This window comes from Bufo gargarizans, chromosome 2, assembly GCF_014858855.1.
Source record: "Bufo gargarizans isolate SCDJY-AF-19 chromosome 2, ASM1485885v1, whole genome shotgun sequence".
Taxonomy (NCBI): Eukaryota; Metazoa; Chordata; class Amphibia; order Anura; family Bufonidae; genus Bufo; species Bufo gargarizans.
Window position 1 is genome coordinate 277251959 of NC_058081.1, and position 15820 is coordinate 277267778.

The 15820-nt window shown below is 44.4% G+C and overlaps 1 protein-coding gene across 5 annotated transcripts in view; it reads right to left on the minus strand.

Annotated features, from left to right (window-relative positions):
* MDFIC (MyoD family inhibitor domain containing) overlaps positions 1-13524 on the minus strand; it is a 132285-nt gene extending 118761 nt beyond the window's left edge. For 3 of the 5 annotated variants that reach the window (XR_006387835.1, XM_044280301.1, XM_044280300.1), the window contains exon 1: positions 2093-2373. The gene's annotated coding sequence lies outside the window, so the exon portion shown is untranslated. Of the gene's footprint in view, positions 1-2092; positions 2374-13193 lie in introns of those variants that run through there. The other 2 variants (XM_044280303.1, XM_044280302.1) reach the window with 2 other exon arrangements.
* Positions 13525-15820: the final 2296 nt, after the last annotated feature.

Below are 15820 nucleotides of genomic sequence, written 5' to 3' on the forward strand. Positions count from 1 at the left end.
GCTGTGCTTGCTCGGTGCACTTCTGAAAATTGACGAGCGTGCCCCTTGGCTATTTTCAGCAGTCCCATAGAAATAAATAAAGGGCGATCACGCATGCGCAGCGCACCCTACGATACTTGCGGGCTCCATTCTAAGTATAAGTTCTGGGACCTGCACCTATTAGACATTGGGAGCGTATCCTAGCAGTATGCCCCCAATGTCCAGGATGGGAATACTCCTTTAAGGTCTCCTTCACATTAGTAAATCAAGAACGTGTGCTGTACGTGGTCTCCACACATGTACCCACTGGCGGTCATTTACAAAGACCAGCTTTTTATGCTAGCCTTCACTGCAAGAGCAATTGCCTAATTTATGACAAGGCATGCGCCTAGTCATAAATTAGGCGCACCTCCGGCAGTCCGAAGTTTTTACTCCTCTTAAAGGCTGAATTCACACAAGACTGATTAGCTGCAGAAAAAAAGCACCAAAGAATGCGAACGCTGCAGATTGTGCTGCAGAAATGCTGCAGATTAGACGCAGTGTCATTCTTTGCATTGAAAAGGTTGAAATCTGCAATGAAATCTGCTGTATAAACTGACCTGCTGCAGATATCAAATCCACAATACCGCAGCTTGCTCCGTTTCTTTACGCAGCATGTGGATGAGATTTCTAAAATTCTCATCCACTTTGCTGGTACTGTACAATGCTACGATTTGAAGCACAAGAATCGGTAGCTATTTAGTCACATGTGACCCCAGCCTTACTCCTGTTTTTCGGCAGTAAATGTGCCAAGGCAGAAGGTCTGGTCCCAATGCTCCCTTTGCCACTGCTAGTAGCGAGAACGGCATAAAAATGCCCAAAAGGGGGTCTTGCAGCTATTTTTATGCTAAAAAACATGTAAAATGTTGAGAAATGACCACCATTAATCCATGTTTTCAACATATCAGTGGTTTTCCAGCGACTGGAGGTCTGTGGTGACACCATGGAAGGATGTCCTGTTTGTCTATGATTACAGATCCCTCATGCATATTACAGTCTAAGGGTCCATTAAAACCAGGGACACAACACAGATGGCATGGCACCCATGTTTGGTCCTTGATTTTTACGAATCATTGGTAGAAGAAGCTCTGGAAATTACTTTTAAGCCTAGGAATGTACTTGGAATAATGGACGCATGGACCAAACACGAATCTCTCATAGACATCTTCATGGACGAACTACGGACCATCTGGTCACCGATGTCATCACGGCCATGGATGTGTTAAAGAGGCAGTGGTCAGTCAAATGTCAGACAGCACTAAAAGTGGCTTATCTCCCAGGGGAACATAAGATGGGGCATGTTGGTATTCTACAATGCAATTTGTCTTCTCCTCCCATGCTGGGCTTTGTAGGACAAACTTTCTCCACACAGATTACCATCAGCAACTTCCGACACTCCAGATGTTCTGAAACTACAACACCCAGAATGCTCCATTCACTTCTATGGGAGTTGTAAGAATAGCTGAGCATGTTTGCATGCTGGGAGTTGTAGTTTCACAGCAGTTGGAGGTTGCTGATCCTACGTCGGCGGAGGTATACAGAAAGTTGAACCCTTATACTGCACAAGTATACAGCAATAATGGGATTGCATTGTAAAAAAACTATCTATACCGCATAAGGTATGGTCCTGTACGGTATACTTCTGTACATAACAGCATACTATATTCCATACTGTGAAAAAGGGAACCAATCTATGCTGGCAAATGGGCTCCAAAAGTAGACTTTTGGGGCTTTCTGTTGGGGGGAATGGAGTAATATGGATATGCCAGGAGCTTTTCCATGCAAACACAGGCTCTGAGCGCCGTGTGAACAGAGCCTGATTAGTATGGTGTCCTATATAGCCATAGTCCTATGAATTGTAACATACACAACGCTCAGCTCTGCTACAAGTCAGCTGCTGGGAGCTGGTCGCTGACACACACAGCCATAGTGTAGCAGAGAAGGGTTAGTGAGGAGAAGGTGACAGAGAGGAGCCGCCAGCAGCTCAGGCGTTATCAGTGTGAAGGAATGGCAGACACGGCAGGCTTCCAGCTAGATAAGAGCTGCTGAGAGGCCACTCGCTGCATGTTTTTACCTCACTGAAGAAACTTTCTCTCCTTCCCTCACTCTTCTCTCTCGTTTTCAATCCTTATTTTCATCATTTCCGGAGACTCAAAATCATCCCCCTGTGGCAGGCAGGAGTCAGCCGAGAAAGGAGGAGGTTTTGGGTAGTTGCCGCCTCCCTCACTGTACAGAGGTGCTCCTCTCACTTCTGCTGCTGTGAGGTACGAGGAGAGCCGTCCTGTAACGAGTGACTGCACAGTCCACACCCATCCTGTCAGTCCGGTGCTGAGGCCAGATGCAGACATTAGTCACTCATCTCCTCACAGGCTGCAGGTTATCTTCCACAGTCTCCTCAGAAGCGCGGGCACATGGCTGCACACACACTAGCCAGCACTGTACACTTCTCTAGTTCTGGAATGGCGTTATTTCTCTCAGGACTTCTGCAAAATTCCTGTCAGAAATCCTCTGAGGGGAGTTCTCACATCCCTGCTTGCTTCAATGACTGGTGATAGCTCAGTGCTTCAGAATTGTCCGTTTTGTCAATACTAATGTACTGTGTAAAAACATTGGCGTTCCAAGGGTTAACTTGCAAAAAGTTTTTAAATGACGGCAAAAAAGGCTACTGTGCGTTTTCACGTCTGTGCCTCTGTATTAGGGCTCATTCACACGACCACAGCCTCTCCGTGCCCGTATTTGCAATATACGGGAATGTGACTTGAATGTGTACGCAAGATGCGGAGCAGAGGCACGGATCGGAAGCGCTTCCGTGGGCTTTTTGCTCTGCATTGCAAAAGATCGGACGTGTCCTATCTTTCGCCATGTATTGCGGTTCACGGACCCTGGGACCTATTCAAGCCTTGTGACTGTAGGCCATCCGTGCCCGTGCTGCGGACCGCAAATTGCGTTCTGCAATGCACTGGCCATGTGAATCGAATGGGTCCATGATCCGCAATAGATAGGACATGCCCAATCTTTTGCAGTGCAGAGACACGGACCAAAAAGCCCACGCAAGCGCTTCCAATTCGCACCATGCCGATACATTCAAGTCAATGGTTCTGCATCCGCAATACTGGATTTACACGGCCAGTGCCCTTGCATTGCGGACCACAAATTGCGGTCCGCAGTTCAGGCACAGACAGCCTACGGTCTTTATGAATGGGCCCAAACGTGCTGTTTTTGCATCGAAAAAGCCAAGAGATTTCAACCACTGCATTAAGAAGGGTGAATACGCGTATGACTTATCGTGCTGTGGGTTACTGCCGTTGGTATTGTACAACTCTGCAGGTTTCCCGCACAAAAATCCACAACTAATCAGTCACGTGTGGCCCCAGTCTCAGGCCTCGTTCACATTTCTGTGTCCGTTTGACGTCTGTGGATGAATCAATCCGTGTTTCATCCATGAAGATGTCCGTGAAGAATGCGTCTTTGGTCCGTGTGTCAGTTTTTTCCCCTCCATGTGATGTTTGTATACCAAGGATGCTGCTAAACTGAAAAGTAATCTCCAGAGCAACTCCTACTAAGGGCTCATGCGCACGTCCGTTGGTCTGCCGTTCCGCGTAGTGATGGACAAACATCTGCTGGAACGGTTCGCTAACGCGATAAAATGTTCGTAAACCACAAGTTCGTGGCGGGTCCCATTCATTTTAATAGCAGGCGAACCTGAAAAACCTTCAGCTCATATTTGCAGCCAAGAAATAATTACTAGAAGTGCACAAATAGTCCCACAACATGGACAGTGACATACCAGATGTATTATTCGAATTTGCAATCTCCATTCATTATATTTTTAAATGCAAAATATCGGCAATACAATGTTCGCGTACGCGCATGCGCAAATGCACTATACAGTACCCAAATGCACTATAAAGAAAGTATATTGGTATATAACACCCCACTTCAATCAGTTTTTTGGGGGGATGACTTATTTGTTCCAATAACGCTTGTCCCTCTATATAGCTGCAGTATCGCAGCAGAACCGCACACAACTGCCGCACAATACAAATGCACTATAATATACTTTCTAACATTGTACAAGGAAGGCAATCCATTAGAATATACATAAATATAAAACGTAAACTTTAAAACTTTTACTATGAGGGTCCATTTACACTTCCGTAAGTGTTTTGCGGATCCGCAAAACACGGACACCAGCAATGTGAATCCGCAATTTGCGGCGCGCACATCACTGGCACTATAATAGAAAATGCCTAATCTTGTCTGCAATTGCGGACAAGAATAGGACATGTTCTATTTTTTTGCGGGAATGGAAGCACGGATGCGGAAGTGCGGATCCGCAAATGTGGATGTGGATCCGCAAATGCGGATGCGGACAGCACATTCCGGCCCTATTGAAAATGAATGGGTCTGCACCCGTTCCGCAAAATTGTGGAACGTATGCGGACCCATTTTGCGGACGTGTGAATGGAAAATATATCCCCAAAAATGAAAATAAATTAAATTATAAAAGTTAAGCAAAATGCATAGCTATGGTAGGCAATAACAAGTGCTCGGCGGCACTAAATCAGGTGCTCGGCGGCACCAAATCAGAAACCATATGTCCTACCACAATCTGGGGGGTTCCAGTGCACATCCATGAATCCTGGAGGGAAAACAAAAAACATCTATTACTGGGCTAGATGATGATTTGGTATTGAAGGACAGGGTGGGCAAAGAACTTTCCCTGATATTGCCCTACGGGGGGTGCTATTCTGGCCCTGATAGCCTAACCACAGACCACCAGCCCTGATGAGAGTGACGCCGTCCGGAACCTTACCCTATATAAAAATGGCCCTAGTAAGCCCCTAGGCCCCCGACTTCCAGGTGATCACTATATAGATTTATGTGTTTTTGACTTATTATAAAAGTATATTATAAGTATATTACACCCCTCTATGTATCACACCTATCGATAGCACACCTATACCAGTCCTTAAAAGGACTTTTGTGGCCCTATTAGCTAGTGTTTGGTGTCCCTAACAGTCTGTCCTTGCTCCACACAGCAACCTCTCCCTACACTGGCAAAACACTAAATGTAAAATGGCGGCCAGATCAGGTTTATTTATAAGGTAGGGGGTATGTCCATGTGCAGAAATGTCTCAATTGGCTGTCCTGTACCACCTGATGGATGTGTCATGGGTCAAAGTTCTTCACAATGTAAAAGAATATGGCGGGCGCGAATATCTCCATATGTTCGCATGTTCGGTGAATCGCGAACACGCAAAGTTTGCCGCGAAACGATCGCCGGGCGAACCGCAAGGCCATCTCTAGTTCCGTGCATTGGGGACCGCAATTTGCGGTCCCCAATGCACGGGCAACATCTGTGCGGATTCCGGATTCCATACCCATTAAAGGGCTTCTACCACCAGAAATACTGTTATGTAGCTGACTCACAGTAGCGATGCGCTAATGTCAGCACTACATAACAGTATGTTTCTAACATTTGTCCCTGCAGCCGTTTTTGTAAAATAAGCACTTTCATAATATGCTAATGAGCCTCTAGGTGCGCCCTTCACTTCTGTCTTCGGCGCAGGCGCAGTGAGTGAATGATGCGCTCCTAGTGCCGGATTTCTCACTGCGCCTGCGCCGACTTCATCACAGTGAGGAAGCGGCCTTCACTCACTGCGCCAAAGACAGAAGTGAACAGTGCAGACGCGGGATTTCGTCAACGATGCGGTGGACCGTGGCATCAATCAAGAGGAGCGGGGCGGGCAGAACAGGGGACCTGGATAAAGCGTGAGTGGACGGAGCCTCTAGGTGCTGATTTTACGCACACATAGCACCTAGAGGCTCATTAGCATATTATACAAGTGATTATTTTACAAAAACAGGTGCAGGGAGCAAGGTAAAAAACATACTGTTATGTAGTGCTGACATTAGCACATCGCTACTGTGAGTCAGCTACGTAACGGTATTTCTGTCGGTATAAACCATTTAAACTTGAATGGGATCCGTGATCTGTCCGCACCTCAAAAAAATAGAACATGTACAATTTTTTTATGGTGCAGAGGCATGGAGAGAAACCCCAGAAAAGCACTCGGTAGTGCTTCCGTGGAGTTCTGTGCCTCCGTGAAGTGAATGGGCTCGCATCCGTGATGCGGAGTGCACATGGCGGGTCCATGCAAATTGCAGACCTGCTGTTTGCGGGCTGCAATACGAGAATGGCCGGGAAATAACCCTATGCATGAGCCCTAATGGTCAGTGAAAAATGGACTAAATCCATGCCATCCATGTTGTGTCAGTGGTTTTTCACTGCCCTGTAGACTTCAATGGGCGTGTTTGGTCCGCATCACAGACCAAAGTGGTGCATGTCTCGATCAGTGAAATACTACTGACGTGTGAACCGACCCATTAAAATCAATGGGTACGTGTGCTGTCCTCAGAAAATACGGACAGCACATCTTTGAAAAAAAAAGAAATGCGATCAATGCCTAAGACAAAAGGTAAAATGGCACTTTTTTTTAATGCATATTAAACTGTCTTTTAGCATATTCACCCCACCCCAGCCTCTAATGCCTTATGGCTGTCATTTAATATATCTTTGTAAGTTAACCCTTGGAACACTAGTGTTTTAGACGTAGTGACATAGTACATATGCAAAACTGTCAATTCTAAAGCACTGGTGATGAGGTGGTTAACATTACAAAAGATGTTATTTTTGCTGTGCAGAAAATAGCAGCAATAAAACATTTGTGGCTAGGGGATAAATAGAAAAGTTTATTCCTATTATGCAGACATACAATTAAAATAAATTCTTAGTGGTCAGGGGCTAAAAAAAACACACAAATACACACAGCAGCAAAACAGTTCACGGGTTAATACCTCAAGAACTCAGCACTGTGCTATGGTCAATTGACTTTATAGCCACGTGGAAAAAATCCTCTAAGGTTACATTCACATAGTGTAGTCAAACTGCATTTTTTTGCATTGGTTTTTAAAAAACTATGCAGTAAGAATATAGACCAAAAATGATTTGACCTGGTGCAGTCCAGAAATCACGCTCCATTCTGGACACTTGCCTTTTCTGTCGAGCGCACGGCATTATACTTATTTACACTGAACAACAATATAAAGGCAACACTTTTGGTTTTGCTCCCATTTTGCATGAGCTGAACTCAAAGATCTGAAACATTTTCTACATACACAAAAGACCCATTACTCTCAAATATTGCTCACAAATCTCTCTAAGGCTACATGCACACGACCGTGCCGTTTTTTGTAGTCCGCAAACCGCGGATCCGCAAAAAATGGAAGCCGTCCGATTGCCTTCCGCAATTTGCGGAACGGAACGGGCGGCACATTGTAGACATGCCTATTCTTGTCCGCAAAACGGACGAGAATAGGACATGCTATATATTTTTTGTAGGGCCTCGGAACGGAGCAACGGATGCGGACAGCACACGGAGTGCTGTCTGCATCTTTTGTGGCCCCATTGAAGTGAAAAAGTCCGCAACCGAGCCGCAAAAAAAGTGCGGCTCGGATGCGGACCCGAAAAACGGTTGTGTGCAACCTAAATCTGTGTTAGTGAGCACTTCTCCTTTGCCGAGATAATCCATATCATAGGTGCTGATTAGACAGCATGAATATTGCACAGGTGTGCTTTAGACTGCCCACAATAAAAGGCCACTCTGAAATGTGCAGTTTGATCACACAGCACAATGCCACAGATGTCGAAACGTTTGAGGGAGTGTGCAATTGGCATGTCTTCCAGAGCTGTTGCCTGTGCAATGAATGTTCATTTCTCTACCATAAGCCGTCTCCAAAGGCGTTTCAGAGAATTTGGCAGTACATCCAACCGGCCTCACAATCGCAGACCACGTGTAACCACACCAGCCCAGGACCTCCACATCCAGCATGTTGACCTCAATGATCGTCTGAGACCAGCCACCCGGACAGCTGCAGCAACAATCGGTTTGCATAACCAAAGAATTTCTGCACAAACTGTCAGAAACAGTCTCAGGGAAGCTCATCTGAATGCTCGTTGTCCTCATCGGGGTCTGGATCTGACTGCAGTTCGTCACTGTAACCAACTTGAGTGGGCAAATGCTCACATTCTATGGCGTCTGGCACGTTGAAGAGGTGTCCTGTTCACGGATGAGTCCCGGTTTTCACTGTTCAAGGAAGATGGCAGACAGCATGTGTGACGACGGGCGTCATGTGGGTGAGATACATTGTGGATCGAGTGGCCCATGGTGGCGGTTGGGTTATGGTATGGGCAGGCGTATGTTATGGACAACGAACAGAGGTGCATTTTATTGGTGGTATTTTGAATGCACAGAGATACCGTGACGAGATCCTGAGGCCCATTGTTGTGCCATTCATCCACGACCATCACCTCATGTTGCAGCATGATAATGCACGGCCCCATATTGCAAGGATCTGTACACAATTCCTGGAAGCTGAAAACATCCCAGTTCTTGCATGGCCAGCATACTCACCGGACATGTCACCCATTGAGCATGTTTGGGATGCCATGGATCGGCATATACGACAGCGTGTTCCAGTTCCTGACAATATTCGGCAACTTCGCACAGCTATTGAAGAGGAGTGGACCGACATTCCACAGGCCGCAATCAACAACCTGATCAACTCTATGTGACGAAGATGTCAGTAAGGCAAAACTGTGCACATTTCAGAGTGGTCTTCTATTGTGGGAAGTCTAAGGCACATGTGTGCAATATTCATGCTGTCTAATCAGTACCTTGATATGCCACACCTGTGAGGTGGGATGGATTATCTCGGCAAAGGAGAAGTGCTCACTAACACAGATTAAACAGATTTGTGAACAATATTTGAGAGTAATGGGTCTTTTGTGTATCTAGGAAATGTTTCAGATCTTTGAGTTCAGCTCATGCACAAATGGGGCACATATAAGAGGCACTGTACATAAAGGGACACATATAAGAGGCACTATACATAAATGGGGCACATATAAGAGGCACTATACATAAAGGGGGCATGTATAAGAGCCACGTAACATAAAGGGTGCACATATAACAGGCACTATACATAAAGGGGGCACATATAAGGGGCACTATACATAAAGGGGGAGCATATAAGAGGCTCTATGCATAAAGGGGACACACATGAAGTTCTGTACATAAAGAGGCCATTATATACAGGGGGTGCAGAGTGTGTGGCACTACGATTAGGGGCAGTGTGTATGGCAATTAATTTTCAAGAGGCATAGTATGTGACATGAGGACACAGTATATGCTGCTATTCTATTCATGGCCATGCGTGTGACAGTATTTACAGAGGACACAGAGCATGTGACACTATATGCAGAAGGCACTAAGGGCTTATTCAGATGGCCGTATGAATGAGTCTGCATCCATTCCGTACATTTACGGAACGGGTGCGGATCCATTCATTTCAACGGGGCCGCAAAAGATGCGGACAGCACACCGTGTCCACATCCATGGTTCCATGTCCTATTTTTGTCCGCAATCAAATGAGTTGGGGTCGGGAGATGACATCACGGTGGCCTAAACCGGATAAAGAAGAACTCTGGAAGAGATGTCACCTGTAAGTCACTAAATGCAAATGTTTATTCTGCCACTGACTGCATCTGATCAGTGTTCTAGCCATCTGTATTATCTACAGCTGATCATGGGTGGTAGCATGCTGTTTTGTTAAACAACTCCCAACATACCTTTACAACTATTCAGGCCATAATGGGAGCTGTAGTTTCACACTGTACATGATTATATGACAAGGGCTAACCTACTGCCAGGGCAGTGTGATGGGATTCTTGGCTACAGTCAACAGTACCACTACTATATTGAAAATATGACTCGGTCCACAAATGCGGTGTAATTCCATGCCTTTGCCCCAATTACATTTTTCTGTGCTCTGGCCAGGGCAGTATGGTAGGATACTTGGCATGTGCATGTCATATGGCCAGGCATTCTGACCCCGGTAAGGCATTATTTTTGGTCTCCCAACAAGCCATTTTTTTTTCCCATAAGGCTTCTTTCACACGACCGTGTGTCCCCCGTGGCCGTATTGCAGCCCGCATACGGCGGTTCCGCAATACATGGGGCACCGGCCTTGTTCATTCCGCGTCACGGATGCAGACCTATTCACTTCAATTGGTCTGCAAATCCGGAGATGCGGTGCGGAATGGAACCAAACAACGAACGGAAGCAAAACGATAGAACTTGTTCTATCTTTTTGCGGAACGGAGGGATCGTGGAACTCATTCAAGTTAATGGGCTCGCGATCCACATGCGACTGGCCCATGGTCGGTGCCCGTGCATTGCAGACCGCAATTTTTGGTTCACAGCCACGGGGGACACATGTTCGTGTGAAAGAGGCCTAACACTGTATGTGTTTAAACACCATCACCCCGAGAAAAGGCTCCATTTACACATGTGCAATTTCATTCTGCATTTTGCAGAACGGAATTGCGGACCCATTCATACTTCCGGGTCCGCATTTCCGTTCCCGAAAAAAATAGAACATGCCCTATTCTTGTCCGCAAGAATAGGCATATTCTAATAGTGGCGGCGATGTGCGGTCCGCAAAATGCGGACCGCACATTGCCGGTGTCCAGTGTGTTGTGGATCCGCAAAACACACACGGATGTGTGAATGGATCCTTAGGTACAATTTTTGGAAGCTCTGGAAGATGAAAAATCATAACACATGCAATGATGCCTTGTCTTTTTTAACACGCTGTTTGTTAACGCCGTCAAACATGCATTTACCTATAGCTATTTATGAGGAGTGAAAAAGCAAAAATTCATAAAAAATTTACAAAAAGGGATAACCTATTCCCCCCCCCCCCCCCCCAAAAAAAAAAGATGAGTCCTAGGAGAATAGAGGGTGTTGTATTCCAATTTTTAGGGCATTTCAAAGCAACTTTGGTTCAGGTAGCATCGATTCACATCGGAACCAAACTTCAGCAAATCTAAAACTAACCAAATCCCGAAAGGTTCTCTCTTCTGTAATGTACACATAATTTAGTTATATGATTGTGTGATGACATTCCTATATATGCTTTCTTCTATGATCAGTTTATCAGTTTCATAATGTAGTGTTTCACATCATTCACACAATCGTATTTTCAATCTGCGTCCAATCTGCATTTTTTACAGATCACAACTAAACCCATTCATTTCTATAGGGCTGTAAAAAGTCTGTGCAGCCATGTCACAAATTATAGAAAATGTCCTATTCTTGTCTGTTTTGCGGACAAGAATAGGCATTTTCACGTGTGGGATGCACATTACCAGTATCTACATTTTGCGGATCCAAGGTTTGCGGACCATAAAACGAATATGGCCGTGTTACTGTATCCCTAAAGGAAACCTGTCACCTGGATTTTGGGTATAGAGCTGACCACATGGGCTGCTAGATCGGCGCTAGCACATCCGCAATATTCATTCCCCATGTGCTTTTATTGTGTCAAAAAAAAGATTTTATAGATATGTAAATGAGGCAAGTAAGAAGCAAAAGGAGCTGTTACTAATGTTTCTGGAGCCAAGCCACGCCCACTGTGAAGGAGCCCAGCACCGCCCCGCATACTCCGAATCTCCTCCTTGCTCCCCGACGGCACAAAGCTAGAGCGCCGTAATCTTGTGATGTGCGAGCTAGCGCATGCGCAGTGTCTGCATAGTGTTCCTTCTCTGTGCTGTCGTCAGCCTCATTACAGATTACGGATTACGGCGCTCTAGCTTTGTGACGTCGGGTAACAAGGAGGAGATTCGGAGGATGCGGGGCGGTGCTGGGCTCCTTCACAGTGGGCGTGGCTGGGCTCAGAGTCAGAGAACTGGACTCATCTGTGAAGCATGGAAGATACAGGACTCATCTCACATACAGGACTCATCTCAGGTCAATTTGCATATGTATCAAATCGTTTTTTTGACACAATAAAAGCACACAGAGCTATGGGGACTGGGTATTGCGCCGATCTAGCAGCCCATGTCCTCAGCTCTATACACAAAATCCTGGTGACAGGTTCCCTTTAAGCATGTATAAGAAGCTCGTCTGAGTAGAAAACAGAGAAAACATAGCAGGGATTTGCGGGTGAGGGGCGCCCATCGACTTCATTTCATTACACCCTGAATTGCTATGTAATATTCATCGGCTGCTGCACATCATACTATAGGTGATGAAGTAAGTGCAATATATAGCATATACAAGTGAAAACACTCTCGGCATTTGGTTTCCAATTCTTTTGTACATCTTTGATTAATAGTTACTTGGATCGTTTCTTGCATCCACTTAATTATGTCTATATATTGCATGCACCATTTAGTAGCTGGACAATATTTGTATGTACGAAGCTTTCCCGGTACGATAATTCAGATGTGGTTTGGTAATGTAATACAGTGGGATAACTAAGGCTCTGTATCTCCCCAGCATTGCGGAAACAAAGCTCAGGCTGAGAAAATGTGTTGTTACAGGCCAGCAGATCATAAATTATGTCACAAAGCCTGGAGACCTATGTCATATGATACGGTAAGTACAGTCAGACAAATAGTTTTACCTTAGCAGAAATGAATTGAAAACTATTACCACAGGGCACAAGGGCCAACATCATTAAATCAGTACCCGGTCCAGCGCTCTGTCCAGACTGTACTGGAGCACTAATGACTTATCAGACATTGTGAAACAGCAGTTTTTCGTTTCTATGGCATTCCATGTGTCACTTCTGTCCTGGCACAGATCTTGCACATTGTGATGTATGGAAGAGTGCATGTTTATGTATGCACGCATGTCCATATAGAAGAGTCATAGAAAAAAGTTTCAGCACCATACATATCCTACTAAACTGGAGTATGACATCCAGTCTCATCGTGATATCACAGCACAAGCATCATTAAAAATCAGGGACAAAGTCAATTAACATTTTCTTGCCACTGTTACCCAGGATGAGGAACACTACATCTGTGTGTGCTGTAATCAGTTATTTTAATAAACTGTAGATCATATTGAACTAAATGTACTATACAAATATTGTAACATTCAGTACATTTCCTTCATTTATCTCCTTTTATGCAGGATAAAGTGTTGTATTTAGCAACTGGCGTTTTCACTCTAAGTGAAGAAATGCTGACACCAGTATTCGAAGAGATATCCAGCCTGTGAAGGTATGCAGTTCATATTGATAGTAGGTACTATACTTACTGCACAGTTCTGATGTCCAGCAAAGTCCAGTGGTGCGACTTCCCCGTATCTCAGACACCAGACTAGCGTTCTTTCCTCTGCTGCAGGTCAGAACTTTTTTCAGGTCTTCTGCTCTGTTATATCTTGCCCTGCATGTTTAGACGGCTGTTCCCAGAGGGTGAACCACAGACGCACATTACAGGAGGACATGGGTGTTTTGCCGTTCAGGTCGCAGCTCTCTTCTGCAGAGACCAATCTCACAGGCACAAATACATAGTGTAACTCTCCAAGTCAGCAGCCATTACACAGCTCTGCTCCAGAAGTCTACATACTGTAAAGCTCACCAACACCCCCACACACACATACCATCACACGCCATCTAGTGCTTCACAGCATATACATAACTTTTTAGGAGATAAAACTCAGTTTGAAACACCCATTTGACAGCAGATGAAGTGGCTTTTATAGGATATTAGAGAAACTAATGCCAGCGGCAACACCCAATAATTCATCACAATAAAATTTGCACAAGAAACTTTCTGTTACAGTTTGGGTAAGGATTATGCCCAGTATAATATGCAAGAAAAAGACTTTCCTGGAAATGATTAGGATTCTGTGCTGTGAAATAATGTACCGTACGTCACATAAGCACAAAAATAGGTCATCTTTTTCCAGCTACATAGTAGCTAAAGCCGTTCAGTCTGTCATTCTCATAAACTAAGTTACAGTAATGTACGTTACAGTAATATGATCATTCCCTGTATCCAGACGATTGCTATTTGTGAATAATTTGCTATTATCAATTTCATCACAAGAAGGCCTGGGAGCAGTTATGCATGAACTAGTGACTGGGCTGCCGGTGGAGATCATACAGAGAGTGACAGAAGACTACCTCTGACCTCTAAGCTAAGCATCTGGATCACATTAGCTTACTGCCAAAGGGAAATCATCATGTCTTTTCTTTAGAGATTCAATAAGTATTATCCCAAAGCCATAACAGTCTAATTCAACAAATGATTCAATTTACCTATTGTTACTTTTATGGGAAATTATCTGTATATTCTATTTCATATGACATCAGTTCGTCTGTCTATCTGCAGTATTGGCTGGGTCTTTCTTTCGTCACAGTTTCTTTCAGCATGTGTCATTTAGTGCCTTGTGTAAATTGGAATAAAACGATAGTCAGAGGTGCACCAAGCCTTTCTGCTGCCCGAGGCAAAAAGTCAAATAGCCGCCCCCTCCAACCAAACGTTAAAGACTTACAATGTTTATACAATGCCTTATATGTTGCATATGTTTTTAATTGGGCACTCGCTACAACCATTGTGGTTGTCGGCTTGTAGGTCGGACAGCCTCTTTAAAGGGGTTGTCTCATCTCAGATTTTGACGGCATATCGCTAGGATAGCAGCGATAGCTTTAAGTAGCAGTCCTCCCCACGTTCCAATAGCCATAACTTTTTTGTAATTTTCTGAGGCTTATTTTTTGAGGGGTGAGTTGTATTTATTAATGGCTCAATTTAACTTACCATGTCTTGTATTGGAAAACGGGAAATAATTCCTTGTGGGGTTAAATGAAAAACACTAAATTCCAACAAGGTTTTGGGGGTTTTGATATTACGGCATTCACTGTGCACTAAAAATGACATGACTTCATTATTCTGCAGCTCAATACAATTACGGCGCTATCAAATTTGTATAGTTTTTTTTGTTTGTTTTACTACTTTTACTTTAGAGAACTGTATGAGGGCTTGTTTTTTACTGGATGAACTGTAGTCTTTATTGAAAGCATTTTTGATCCCTTTTAATCAATTTTTGTGGGGGTGATAAGGTGACCAAAAGTGGCAAATCATTTGATTTTATTACCTTTTTTTTCCAATATGGCATACTGCGCAAGTACCACAAGTTTGTTTTTAACTTTTAGCCCCCTTAGGGGCCTAGAACCTTTAGATCCCTTGTCCTTTTCACTATAATAGAAATCTATTAGGGTGAATGGGATTCTGCCACTCTACCTGCTGAGCTGTCCCTCATGCACAGCTTAGCAGGAAGGCCTGGGCAGCTTCCAGGCTGTCATTGTAACTGATCAGAAGGCAGAGGAAGCTGCATCCACCTGACTTACCTCACAGATGTCCTGATCGCTATTGAACGCAGCATCTGAGGGGTTAAATGACTGGTTTTGGCATCATCGACAATCACAGTCATTGCGGCCGGGTGTCTACTGTTTTATACTGCTGACAAATGCTGCATTCCCTCAGGCACCGTGACATACAGGCATGTCACGGTGGCTGAAGCGGTTAAAGACTGATTAACGAGTTATTCTGTAATATAATGAGGTCACACTATAATGTTTTAACATTTTGATAAATGCTTGTGAAGCATGTCCCCTCATGTTACCATATTCATTTAAATAGAATTATTTCTATTTCTACTCAAATTGGCATTATTTTTTTTTATATTTACAGAAATGGTATCTAAGTACTGTTATAAGCTGAGGCAAGGTTGTTCTCAAAGCATGCTTTCACAGCACAGACGTTTGGCAGCTGTAATTGTTGGCTTCGATACAGCTCTGTATACTGTTCTGTAATGAGTGGTTCTTTAAGGGCTGAAAGCCAGCTGTTAATTTAAAGGGCAAGTTTCTGGTTCGACCACTT